The sequence below is a fragment of the Leptodactylus fuscus genome, chromosome 5 (assembly GCF_031893055.1).
Source record: "Leptodactylus fuscus isolate aLepFus1 chromosome 5, aLepFus1.hap2, whole genome shotgun sequence".
Classification (NCBI taxonomy): Eukaryota; Metazoa; Chordata; class Amphibia; order Anura; family Leptodactylidae; genus Leptodactylus; species Leptodactylus fuscus.
Genome location: NC_134269.1, coordinates 141,641,087 through 141,653,746, shown reverse-complemented (window position 1 = coordinate 141,653,746; position 12,660 = coordinate 141,641,087). Strand labels below are relative to the sequence as shown.

The window sequence follows — 12,660 nt, the reverse complement described above, 5'->3', positions numbered from 1 at the left end:
AAAGCACAGGGAGCACTTAGGAGTAGGGGAGTTAGTGGTTGCTGTACAGGCGCTCATCCCCAACACCTACAAGGGTCAGATGTTTCACAGGAAGCCAATCACCTAATCAGTATATCATGAGGGAAGAAACCCATGTAAACACACAGGGAGAACATGCAAACTTCATGCAGATAGTGCTCGTCCTCACCTGCATTATCAGGAGGGGAGGGAGCGTTCTTCCCCGCTCACACAGTACAGCGCAATAGACGCTGCTGTGAAAAAGGGCGTCCGTGACTGACTGTCAGAAACGCCCTTCTGACGGTGAAGAGCTACAGTACCGGCACCGATAGCTCTTTACCTGGGGCACAGAACATGAAAGCCGATAGTACGCTGAATTCAGCGTACTGTTGGCTTTTTAGCGGTATAAAAACCGCATGTGCACCAAGTGATGAAAGGTCCTCTTTAATGGCCAATAGTCTTCTAAAATAAAACACATTGGGCTAAATTCAATGCATGAATAAAAGAAATAGAAAAAAAAGTGTTTTTGTGGCGTACACTCAGTGCAATTTATTTATTAACCTTTCCAACCACTTTACTAACAAGTGCGAATTGGCAAATGCCATATTCTTCCACAAGGCTGTGGTGTCCTATAACAGTATATCATTTACACACTACAGTGCAAAAGCAGTAAGACTTATGTATAAAAACCAAGACCAAGTCAGAGCCTAAGGGAAGGCTCAGATGGCAGAATCCGCTACAAAAATCCCATCTCCTTCACATATCAATGGGAGGCGCATTTTCTGCTGCTGGCAGGAAGAATTTGTGGATTTTGTATTGGGGTCCCACCACAAAATTTGCTGTGTGAGCTTATCCTACGTCAGTGTTAGTAGAAATTCCAACTTCATACTCATAAATAAAAAATAAAAAAAAGTCCCAATTTGAAATATCTATAATAGCAATATGATGAAACATCTACAACATGTAATTCAAATTAAAATAAAGATGAAATTCACCATTTTAATACATTTATCCTGTTTATTAATTTTTCTATAGAAGCCATTTACAAAGTAATTAGAAAGTTGGAACTGAAATGGGGTATGGAAACAAAGTCTGAGTTGGAAGTCCACAAAACAACACACAAGATATATGTGTCAGTGCTGCATACAGCAACAAATCAGCTCCGAGAAACTGAAAGATGAACTCAACAGCGGCAAAGATGACACGTTTCCTTACAATTTTTCTCTATAAGGGCTCGTAATTTCACTGTCTGTCAGGGAATCATAACCGCTACTGTTAAAATTCCGCAACATTAGAAATCAAGACTAACCATGTTAAATTATTAAAATAACACATGTCTGTCTAGACTTAGGGCAACACTATCTTTTCACAGGATCACTAAGAATGGCTTCACATCTGTGTTGAAGTCTCCATAGGAGACTCCACTGCAGTTTCCACCTATCGTCAGAGTGAAAGGACCTGTGAAAGGACCTGCACAGAGGACTTTTTTCTATGCTCGTTTCGGAATAAAACCAGTGGAAACCCGACAGACTCCTTTACAGTCTAGGTGTCCGCAGGTAACAGCATTTTTTTTTTTTTTTTTTTTTAGAGGATGGGCTCTCTGTCACCCAGGCTCTCATGATGGAGAGACCAATGCTAGTGTGAACCTACCTTAATACATTGAAGCTAAATTTTATAAGACTCCTTCAAGAAACCAGGTTATTTCAAGCTGCTAATATACCACACATCCAAACCTCGGCTACTGTGTATTGCAGCAGAATTATTTTGCATAGATTTTAGGTTGTTCTTTGGTAGATTCATTTTCTTGGGAGCAGAATATTTATTCTTCATTATATGCTGTTTAATGTCGCCATTGTTTGCAGCAGCTATGTGCAATGCTTCTATTGTCATTTTTAATTACATGAGCAGATTTTTCAATAGGGAAATAGATAGCTAAAGTAGGGCAATTTACTGCATTAAGCTGCTATATGCATACAAAATAAAAGTATTATGGCGACATTATTTGCTTAGTCACTGAAACATCAAACAGCTCCATAAAACACCCTGGAGAACCATTTAATGAAAGGAAGATAAGAAATAGGACTTGTTTAAAATGTAAATATTTCACATGTGCCTGGGTAGTAACATATAGATGTAGGTGAATTTCTTAAAGAACTGAATGTAAATCTCAAGAAGAACAAAGAAAACCACTTTATAAATCAGTGTCCTTCAAGCTGCACGTTCTGCCATCTACAACTTAAAAACGTTTATCGAATCTGCTCTTTTCTTGCCAGGAGGAATACAAAACCATTAGTCCATGCCCTTATCTCTCCCTTAGACTACCACAACATATTGTAACACCCGACCTGTAGGACAAGTGACGCTCACTCACTGCTCTTGCCATGAGGACAATTGTTCAGCTAATTGCAGTTTGCTGATAAAGCTGAGTCTTTTATCTCTATATGTAAACACACAGATAACACTGAGTCCATTCTGTACAAGCATCTGCATATTATCTGATCTACATAAGCATAGTGTGTCCGTTCAGCAAGAGGGAGGAGGGGGAGGGGAGAGAAATACGGGAAGTGAGAAGAACAAACTTCAGGCAAAGCTGCTAAAACACTGAGATGGGGAAAACCCCTTTAAGTCTGGTCGATTAGTAGTCAGTGAGAAAAAGATGTTTTATCCGATATGCAAAGTAGCAAGTTGGTGCACTAGGGATTGGTAAACTGCCATTAAAAGGAAGGTTTCAAACATCAGTAAAAAAAAACAAAAAAACAAAGTCATATTTACCACAACTGAGGTAAAAGGCCATCTTTTCCTTGGTATAGGAACAGACAATTACCTGCTAAACCTTTTCCATTTACAATTTATTTCCCTGTAGTACACTTAATTTTTTTTCCTCCCACTTGGGACATTCATTTAGTAACCAGAGTGTGATGAGAGCCCCAGTTATGCATTTCCAGTCATGTATTTTTCTTCAGTGAATTCTTCCTTGGTCATATTAACCGTTTTGGCATCAGGAATGTGCTATTTCTGCCCCATAATCAAACTCTTTTGTAGTTCCATTTATAGCCCATTTGCAGACCAGTGTTACACTTGTTATCCCATAAGGAAGGAGGAGAGGCCTGGGCACATCAACAGCATCCACTCCGTTGCTGGCTACTGAAGAATAAGCCTCTCTTCTTCCTGGACAGCATGTAGAGGACACACGTTTTTTGACTGACAAGCAAGCGGAAAGAGGCCTAGGAGTGAGGCCTCAGCAATCCAGATCACAACTTCGTTTGGCATTATCCTTTTAATCCCATTTAATATTCTATATTGTATTGTGCTTTTACCTGTATTTGCTTGACATCCACTGTATTTCTGTATATGTTAGTGGCAAGTACAGACTCACTCGGGTTAATAAATATATAAAATTTATAAAGCTCGTTTCATATTATCCTATGAACTCAGACACTCACGGGGCATGAGTAGAAGGTAAAAAGGGTGATCGCAGGTGTGCCAAGCGGCTTGGTAAGGCGATATCTTTAAAACAGAGGAGCAACAATCAAATCATCAGGAGGGTTTTCCAATAAGAGCAAGGTGGGTCAACCTTGCACTCCCTTATAACAGAACAATCCAGGAACATTTCTTCTTTCCTGCTGTAGCCAATTATTCTGATTACAGATTCCTAAATTAATTGACAGCTAGACATTATTGTTCCCCTTGTCAATGTGTACCCCTAAATGGTCAGCACTGGCTTGCGGCCGAATTTGTAAGAACAGACTCTCGACTGGTAACAACCAGCTGTCTATTTATAAATGTCTAGGAATAACAGGAACAGCACAATGCAGAGTTCTAAGACTGGCTGCTTTTGAATGGTTATAATATCGGAATAAGGCCTCTTACACACGAAAGTGAGGCCAGATGTAATGTCCATTAGAAATGGATGTTAATGTTCTATTTTGATGGGTGTTTTGCCTCGGCTACGTTTTTCCCTTTCTGCTGGATGAGTGTCACCAGTTTTGCATCGATTTTTAACTGTCAATGAAAACAACATATTAATTCCATTGGGCTTATTTGACCCAATCCCCTGATTTGTTTTGAAAGAGACATAAAACATCAGTAAAAAACGGATCCATTGATTTCTCTTGGGTTCATGTGTCCATGAAAACAAAGATAGTGCAGGGATGCAGGGGATGAGGGAAGAGAAAAATGGACGGTCAAAAAATAAATAGATAAAAATCAGATGTTTGGATAGACACATTGAATTCAATGTGTTGTCAAAACGGACATGTAGCAGATGCTGCAAAAATGTCTGTCATGTCCATTTTTCACTATCGTGTGCACAAGGTCTAAGACAGTGGTTCTTAACCAGGGTTCAATTGAACCCTAGGCCCCATGCACGGTTCATTTTGTGTACTAGTAAAAAAACATTATCCATATTAATAGGAAATTTCAGAAACCAAAGAATGCTCTCTGACGCATTTAGAATCATTTCAGAACTGCAAGAAAATGCTATAAAAAGATATTCAGAAATCAGTCACCATTTTTACACAAAGATTATTTTCAAAAAAGCTGCTAAACTGTTTGACATCTAGAAATCTTCACAAATCCCTAACAAGCTATTAGCAAATTTAATTTACTGAACTTTTATTATTGTAGAAGTGTCAGTGAACACTAACTAGATAAACTTGATGGAAAAAAAATACAGAAAAAAAAGAAAATGGCAGCAAACTTTGGCGTTGAATGCTTCCTGTGTATTTTACACCAATGTGCTCAGAAAAGCCAAGATTACTTTGAAAGGGTAATTGTTCATAAAAACAAGTCTGAAAATAGAAGGAACAAAACCATTAGCGCAAACATGCATTTATACAAAGGAACAAATTAGGTGCTGGGAAGACGCACACCAAGTTTCTATACTTGGGAACCACTGGCACATAAAACACAGAGGAAGAGAATAGCATGACTAGCGTGCTCGCAAACCTCACTATTACAAGTACAGACAATTTTTTAATAACCCTTGTATTTGATACACATCCCAATATGCTACAGGGGAGCTCCATTCTCTTCTACAAGCAACAGTCTTTCTATAATAAAAGGAAGAGAAAGGGTATGAGCAAAATCTGTAAAAATCTACGTCAATCTGTAGGGACTTTTTCAATTGATATTAACTATATAAAAAATAAATAAAAAAACAAAACAATTCCCACCATGATTTTACATACGAGTGGGAAATTTGGTATTTCCCGTATTTGGTTAGCTAAGCTAGCAGTGATTGATTTATGAAAACGCACCCTTTCAGACACATTTCTGTAATATACTTAATTAACCCATCTAACTTCCTTTTAAAAGAAAACAGGCTCTAAAAATCTCCCTCGCAACCATATGAGCTGTTACCAGGGAAATCTGTACACTTATTTTGTCAGTATATAGAGCTGTAGCATTTACCAAAGGGGAGATGGCCATACCTCCAGTTTTATACAACCTATAAAAATGGTTCTGTACTTAGCCAGTTACCAATATCAAGAAAAAGCAGCGCAAGTGCTCACCTAGCGCAGATTACAAAATCAAAGCTATGGCCCATTTAGTTGCTATAGGTAACAATTCTAATTTTTGCTTGAAGCAGCTTTAGACTTAAGGCACACATTATAACCAGACTAGGAATAACGTTCCTTGAAAGACCCTTCCTACTGAGCATGTGCAGACGGACAGAAAAGGTTGGGATAAATAAATACTAGGAAAAGCATGGGGAGAATGTGTGGCCAAGTCTGAAGGAAGAGATCTCTGGGGTCATTTGGAAATTTGTCAAGTAACTGATCTTTCATATAACAAAGAAGGGCGCTGTAGGGACATCTAGCCCAGGAACGCTCACCATGACGGGAGCAAACGGAGTATCCTATATGTTCTATTTGAGGAGAATTGCTCAGGAAGATGCATCTACTTTCAAACAAAACTGCTCTGTATTTTTGCACAGTCAACACATGACCTCCAGGTTCAGTAAAGCGATTTCCTAAGAGACATTCCTTTCTTTATTTTCCTTAGTAAAATGTCATGTAATACACAAGAAAAATATCCATGAGAAACTAGAGAGGAAATAATATATAAAAGATTGCTAACAGGCAGCAGAGTAAGCAAATAGGAAAAATAGCTTCTGGGAAAAAGAATCAGGAGACAGGATAATGTCAGCCAGAGGATGTGCCATGTGTAATCTGGGCGTCATGTGCTCTTCTGAAGAATCATTACTCAGCGATGCTACCATGACAAGTATAAAGCTGATCACTCCCACTGACCTCACAAGGGCCTGCACATATAAGACTACTTACCGCTACCTCACAAACTACCATTCACATAAAGCAATAGTGCGCTGGATAATGGGAGGATTTGCAGCCTCCTTATCCTCAGCAAGAATAGGTTTATCAATCCCTTAAACATAGTCCAGTCAGAATCCCAGCTACATAACATATCATTCATAACACCAGCCTCTTCAATGAATAAAACCTATGCACTAATAAATTCTACTAAATGAAACACAAACATTTACACATTCTGCATTGCGTACACTGAAATTGTCTAACCTACAGATGAACACTGATCTGCACGTCTGCCATATTTGTTGCTCTTTACCTATGAAGCAAGACAATACAATTGTGAACAAAGCCAAAAGAATTAGCCAAAATAGATTGCTGATGTCATACCTTTCCTAGGCCTGTCCTATAGATGTTAAAGGGGTTAGTTTATATACAATATATCTCGTGGATAGGCAGTTCTAACCTTCTGAAGATGATGATACTGCCGAAAATCTTGTATTTGTTCCAAACTCTTCTCTATCTCTCTACTCTCCTCCTTCTTCAATGCTTTATGTATGCACTTCTCATAAGATGTTTGGCATAGTTCCCACCCTAGAGTAGCGATCCGCACAGTAACTAAACCCTGGAAATTGGGAGGGTGGGGCAATAGGCCTTCCGGATATTGAAACATTATCTTGCACTACAGCTCTCCAAAGCTCTTGACTGGTTCACCCGATACTCCCCTAAACGGCACATAACAATGGAGTAGTCCACAATTGGACTTCCTCTGACATCCACCTTATGGCTCCCGCACAGAACCACCAGTCCCATTCCAAAAACCAATCTGTTAACCTCAGTAGTCTAGGACTCTTGGCAGTGGACGCACTTCCTTCATTCTCTCCCCTCTTATGTCTGTTGGTGACTTACTTCTCTGCAAGTCGCAATCCCCAGATAATACCCCTCCACTGCCAAAAATTATTCACCTTTTACCGTATCATTCCCTACTCATTGATGGAGCATTCCCTTCTTTTTTTAGAATTTAGAGCAAATCCACTCTTCACCCTACCAAGTTCCTGACATACCAATCTGTCAGAGCACTGTACATGTGAGTGCTGAAATGGTCCATGTCACCTTGAACTACCTCCTCGTTGGAAACACTAATTATTCAGAAACATCCCCCCAAAGAATCCAGTCAACTTTCTACCATAACCTAATATGTGAACGGATATTGGATTTCCCATCCTACATACAAGCTTGAGAGGAAGAATTACAGATTTCACCATCGTCATTTGAAATATCCTCTATATTCAGACATTGTATGAGCCCCTCTAGGTGTATACGTATTAAGGAGACATCTTGTAAACGGAATGTGCGTTGGTATAAAACACCTGCGAACATTCATACGTACTATCCAGATATTTCACCCCAATGTTGGCTCTGCCATGAGATTGCAATCTTGTATCTTTTATGGAGGGACCTTTGAGAAAATTAAACCCTACTGGGAGCAGATCCAAAATATTCTGAAACACATCTGTGAACTGGACATGGCCCTGATCCCCCTAGGTATCATTTTAAATATCTGTCCTACTTTCCCACCTAGATCTTGTAAACAGTAATGATTACATTGATCTCTGCGGCCAAGGCTCTTATCCGTCTTTACTGGGCCCCGGACACCCAACCCCCACTTTCTTAGGAAAGTATCTTGCTGGACTGGAGGAGCTCTCACATCTAGAGCTTTGCACATACCCCCAAAACTCCAAAATTTTTGGCACCATGGTTTTCCTTTACTGGACAGCCTATCTGGTTTAATTTCTTGTTTTGAGACCTCCCCTTCCTTAATGAGGTTCCATGACTGCTTTCACATGGTTTATTATACAGAATATCCTCTATGTAGTCATACAGCCTGCTCCCAGGCAGCTCGACATGGCTCACATACAACAAAACTGAACAGTAGTTTAAAGGAAATAACCCTTATATGCTATATCTGCTTGCTCTCAGCAAGTAGAAATGTTCTTGTTTATATCCAGAGGGTGAAACACATCCTGAAAGGATATAAGATCAAGAATTCACAGAGCTGTCCTTTGGGAACGTTCTCCCATGTTCCTCCTATACTAAATATAGGGGACCGATTTCAGGTTCCAAGCAACTGAAAGAATACGCTGCATATATAGGGGGAAAAAAGTGAAGAGGCCTGAGCAGCGTGCAAGCATCTGTACAGCTGACACCATGCATGCAACATGAGCTAATGGATGGAAGAACCCCGGGGAGGAGGCGTCCCAAGTGTAAACATAGGAGCTGTTCATCTCACAGCTGCACCTCAGGTTTCCAGAGCTTACACTTTGCACAGGCTGCTGGATTTTTGCTTGGCTAGAACCAGGTTATTCATAGGAGTTAGGACACATGTCAACAAAAAAAAAAACAGGGCAGAGCTTTATCATACTGCCGGGGTAGAAATGCACGAAATAGGCAATAAATTATGAACACTAGAACCTGACTTCTGGGAATGATCCCCCACTTAACTAATATACATATCCACGTCCAAGAAATATCTTTTGTTTTTTTACTTCATATTTATATCAGTGTATAGCACCACACATACCCTGTTACCTTTGTGCCAAGAACTGCATGGGGGAGCTCTCATAATGAGGATTGGTGTAGTAGGACCCCCACTAGTTACACAGGTGCCCATGGCTTTAAGCATATGATATATATATATATATATATATATATATATATATATATATATATATATTATATATCATATTTGGTGTAATATGATATCATATATGTCATATGCTACGGACACTGTTTTTTTTTTTGCAGAGGCTTAGACTGTTAGACCAAAATTTCAAACATCACAGAACACTAAAAAACTTAAGTAAATATGCATACGTTGAAGAATACCATCTAGTTCATGCATTAGTGTATGTCAAAAATGATTAACTATGAGCAAACCTCTCCTCATAAGTGGTCACATAAAACATAGTCTGCTGCTGGAACATATATTACGGCTTTCTCCTAGGCAAGGAATGAAATCATAGCCAAAAAAGCCTATCAAAGCAGAACAGAGGCATCACCATGTAGTCATGGCTGTGCCCCAAGCATCTCCAAGCAAAGTATGGTTTCCAGCATGGAAACAGGTAGCAAGTAGTGTGGCTGCTCATTGTACATATAAGATATAAAAGTCAGAGCTAGCAGTGTTATACTAGCCTATATATCCACTATGGCTGTTCTGTCACAGTGTATGCTATAGAGGTTTAAAAGTCTAGAACTAAGGGTCCATTCACACAGAGGAAAATAGTGAGGAATTTGGTGTGGAATTTCAGCGCTGAAAAAAAGCCTCCCTTTGACTTCAATGGGTTCCTTTTTCTGCTAAAAGGAACCCATTGAAGACAATGGGAAAAAAAAATTTCAGTGCTGAAATTCCACACCAAATTCCTCACCATTTTCCTCCGTGTGAATGGACCCTAAGAGTCCCATAAAACTCTGACTAAACAAGGAGAAAAATATCGAAATGTGAAACTTTTTCTAAGAGTGGTGGTTTGCTTGTTTCAGCTGGCCGGCTGTAGTAGTTGTAGAGACATCACTATCGATGAGACACTGCCAGACATCATGTCACAAATACTATCCAAAGTAATCTGGTTAGACTTATAAGACACTAAAAATATCCTTCACAACAAGGCACCCCAAAATAATAAAAAACTGTAAATACAGGTCTTCCTTATAGCTGTAATCTAGTGGGGTCTCACACTGCCTCTGTTATAGTTCTTGCAGTGGATGGTACTTCACTTTACTAGAATCCTGAGTGTAAACACTGTGCAGATATGTAAAGCTTGATCTCCAGCTCTAATACTATGCTATGTAAGGCCCCATGCACATGACCATGTTCATCTTCATCATGTTCATCATTTTTGTTCATCTGGTAATGCATAGCACATGGACTCATTCATAGCTTACCATTACATAGTCTGAGATAAGGTTTTAGATGATACGGGAGCTGTAACACCAGCCAGAAATAACCATGTATGAATCTATAAGACATGAATACAGGAAACCAAACCCTTCAGTATGGTCTGATCTCCAGTAAAAAAAAAAAAAAAAAAAATCACCACTACAAACCGACTGTCAAAAAATAACTACAAGAAGAAGCTGAGGTGTACAATAGAAAGGACTGGTGTACAGCTAACCACAATACAGAAGGAACTAGTAATAGCAAGTACATGATGAAGAAGCTAGTGTACAGGAAAGCCGCAATACTAGTAACAGCTACCCTTAAAAGTAAGTACAAGATGAAGAACTGAGGTGTACAAAGAAAGGGGCTGGTGTACAGGAAAGCCACAATACAGAGGGGGTATGACTGCTATCCTTAATGGGAACTAGAAAATGAAGAAGCTGAGGTGCACAATGGAAGTGGCAGGCGTATAGGTAAGCAGAAGCAAGAAGTAACAGCTACCCTTGAAATAGCTGCTCTGACAGGATGAAAGGTGATGTATCCTGCAGCTTCCTCATAATGTAACATGTACATAAGGATATGCTTTATACATATTTAGGCTACTTCTCATATATATATATATATATATATATATATATATATACACACACACATATATACAAACACACTATAGTGTAGTGCTCATTCCTCTATCTTGGACCACAAGAGAAATGTGTTCTACTACAGGTACACAACTGTAAGGAACAATGAATGAATACACTGTGTGTGTGTGTGTGTGTGTATATACACACATACATACATACATACACACACACACACACACACACACAGTCGCCTCCAGCATGTGCCGATGTGACACCATCCCAAGCATCTGACTGACAGGATGCCACACAGTGTAGTAGCCGGCCACACAGTGTAGTAGCCGGCCACACAGTGTAGTAGCCGGCCACACACTGCCGCTCTGTGTGTCTCTTCCGCTATCAGTAGCGTTCCCTTACCTTGCCGTCCGGTAGATGAGACAGCCAGCCTTCCCGGTAGAAGCAACGAACGTATTTTCTATGACACCGAGCACAGGCGGCTCTGCAGGACGCAGGGGTACTAGCCGCTTCCAGCCCCAATACAGGCAACACTCCACTCTGCTGCGCGATGTGATAGTGTCATCAATGCCACGCCCACTGCATCTTCTTGCTGCCTCCTAGCGGCCAAATGTGGTCATTTTTTTGAACGATAAACAGCCATATTGTGGTTGGCGTTATTGCTTGTTGCGCAACTCTTTGTCTCTTTATCAAGCATGTCGAGTGCAGGGTTTTATACTGTATGTTTTACACATAAACGTATTAGTCTACGTTTACATATAAGACTACATCCTCTAACACTTACACTCAGAAAAAGAAATTAATGGCAGACGTCCTATAACAGTGTGTGCCAATCATAGATACTATCCACAGATAGACAGTGTCTGACTGACACAGGTCCAGAAACTTATGGGTGCCTGCCACACAAGGGGTTAATCAGCAAAGACTGGGTCCCATCACACCCCCTTTCCTGGCCCCACACAGTATAACACCCCATTTACACACTATAATGTTCCATAGTGTCTCTCCACACAGTATAATGTCTCATAGTGACCACCCCACACAGTATAATGTCTCATAGTGTCCCCTCCATACAGAATAATGTCACATAGCGGTCCCTCCACACAGAATAATGTCACATAGTGGCCCCGCCACACAGTATAATGTTCCATAGTGTCTCTCCACAGAGTATAATGTCTCATAGTGTCCCCTCCATGCAGAATAATGTCTCATAGTGGTCCCTCCACACGGTATAATGTCTCATAGTGACCACCCCACACAGAATAATGTCTCATAGTGACCACCCCACACAGAATAATGTTCCATAGTCGCCCCTCCACACAGTATAATGTCTCATAGTGTCCCCTCCATACAGAATAATGTCACATAGCGGTCCCTCCACACAGTATAATGTCACATAGTGGCCCCGCCACACAGTATAATGTTCCATAGTGTCTCTCCACAGAGTATAATGTCTCATAGTGTCCCCTCCATGCAGAATAATGTCTCATAGTGGTCCCTCCACACAGTATAATGTCTCATAGTGACCACCCCACACAGAATAATGTCTCATAGTGACCACCCCACACAGAATAATGTTCCATAGTGTCTCTTCACAGAGTATAATGTCTCATAGTGTCCCCTCCATACAGAATAATGTCACATAGCGGTCCCTCCACACAGTATAATGTCACATAGTGGCCCCGCCACACAGTATAATGTTCCATAGTGTCTCTTCACAGGGTATAATGTCTCATAGTGTCCCCTCCACACAGTATAATGTCTCATAGTGGTCCCTCCACAGAGTATAATGTCCCATAGCGGCCCCTCCACACAGTATAATGTCTCATAGTTCCCCCCCCCCCCACAGTATAATGTTCCATAG

The 12,660-nt window shown here is 40.3% G+C and overlaps 1 protein-coding gene across 4 annotated transcripts in view; it reads right to left on the bottom strand.

Moving 5' to 3' along the window:
* OSBPL8 (oxysterol binding protein like 8) overlaps positions 1-11,329 on the bottom strand; it is a 159,271-nt gene extending 147,942 nt beyond the window's left edge. For 2 of the 4 annotated variants that reach the window (XM_075274333.1, XM_075274340.1), the window contains exon 1: positions 11,199-11,326. The gene's annotated coding sequence lies outside the window, so the exon portion shown is untranslated. Of the gene's footprint in view, positions 1-11,198 lie in introns of all 4 variants that reach the window. The other 2 variants (XM_075274335.1, XM_075274336.1) reach the window with 2 other exon arrangements.
* Positions 11,330-12,660: the final 1,331 nt, after the last annotated feature.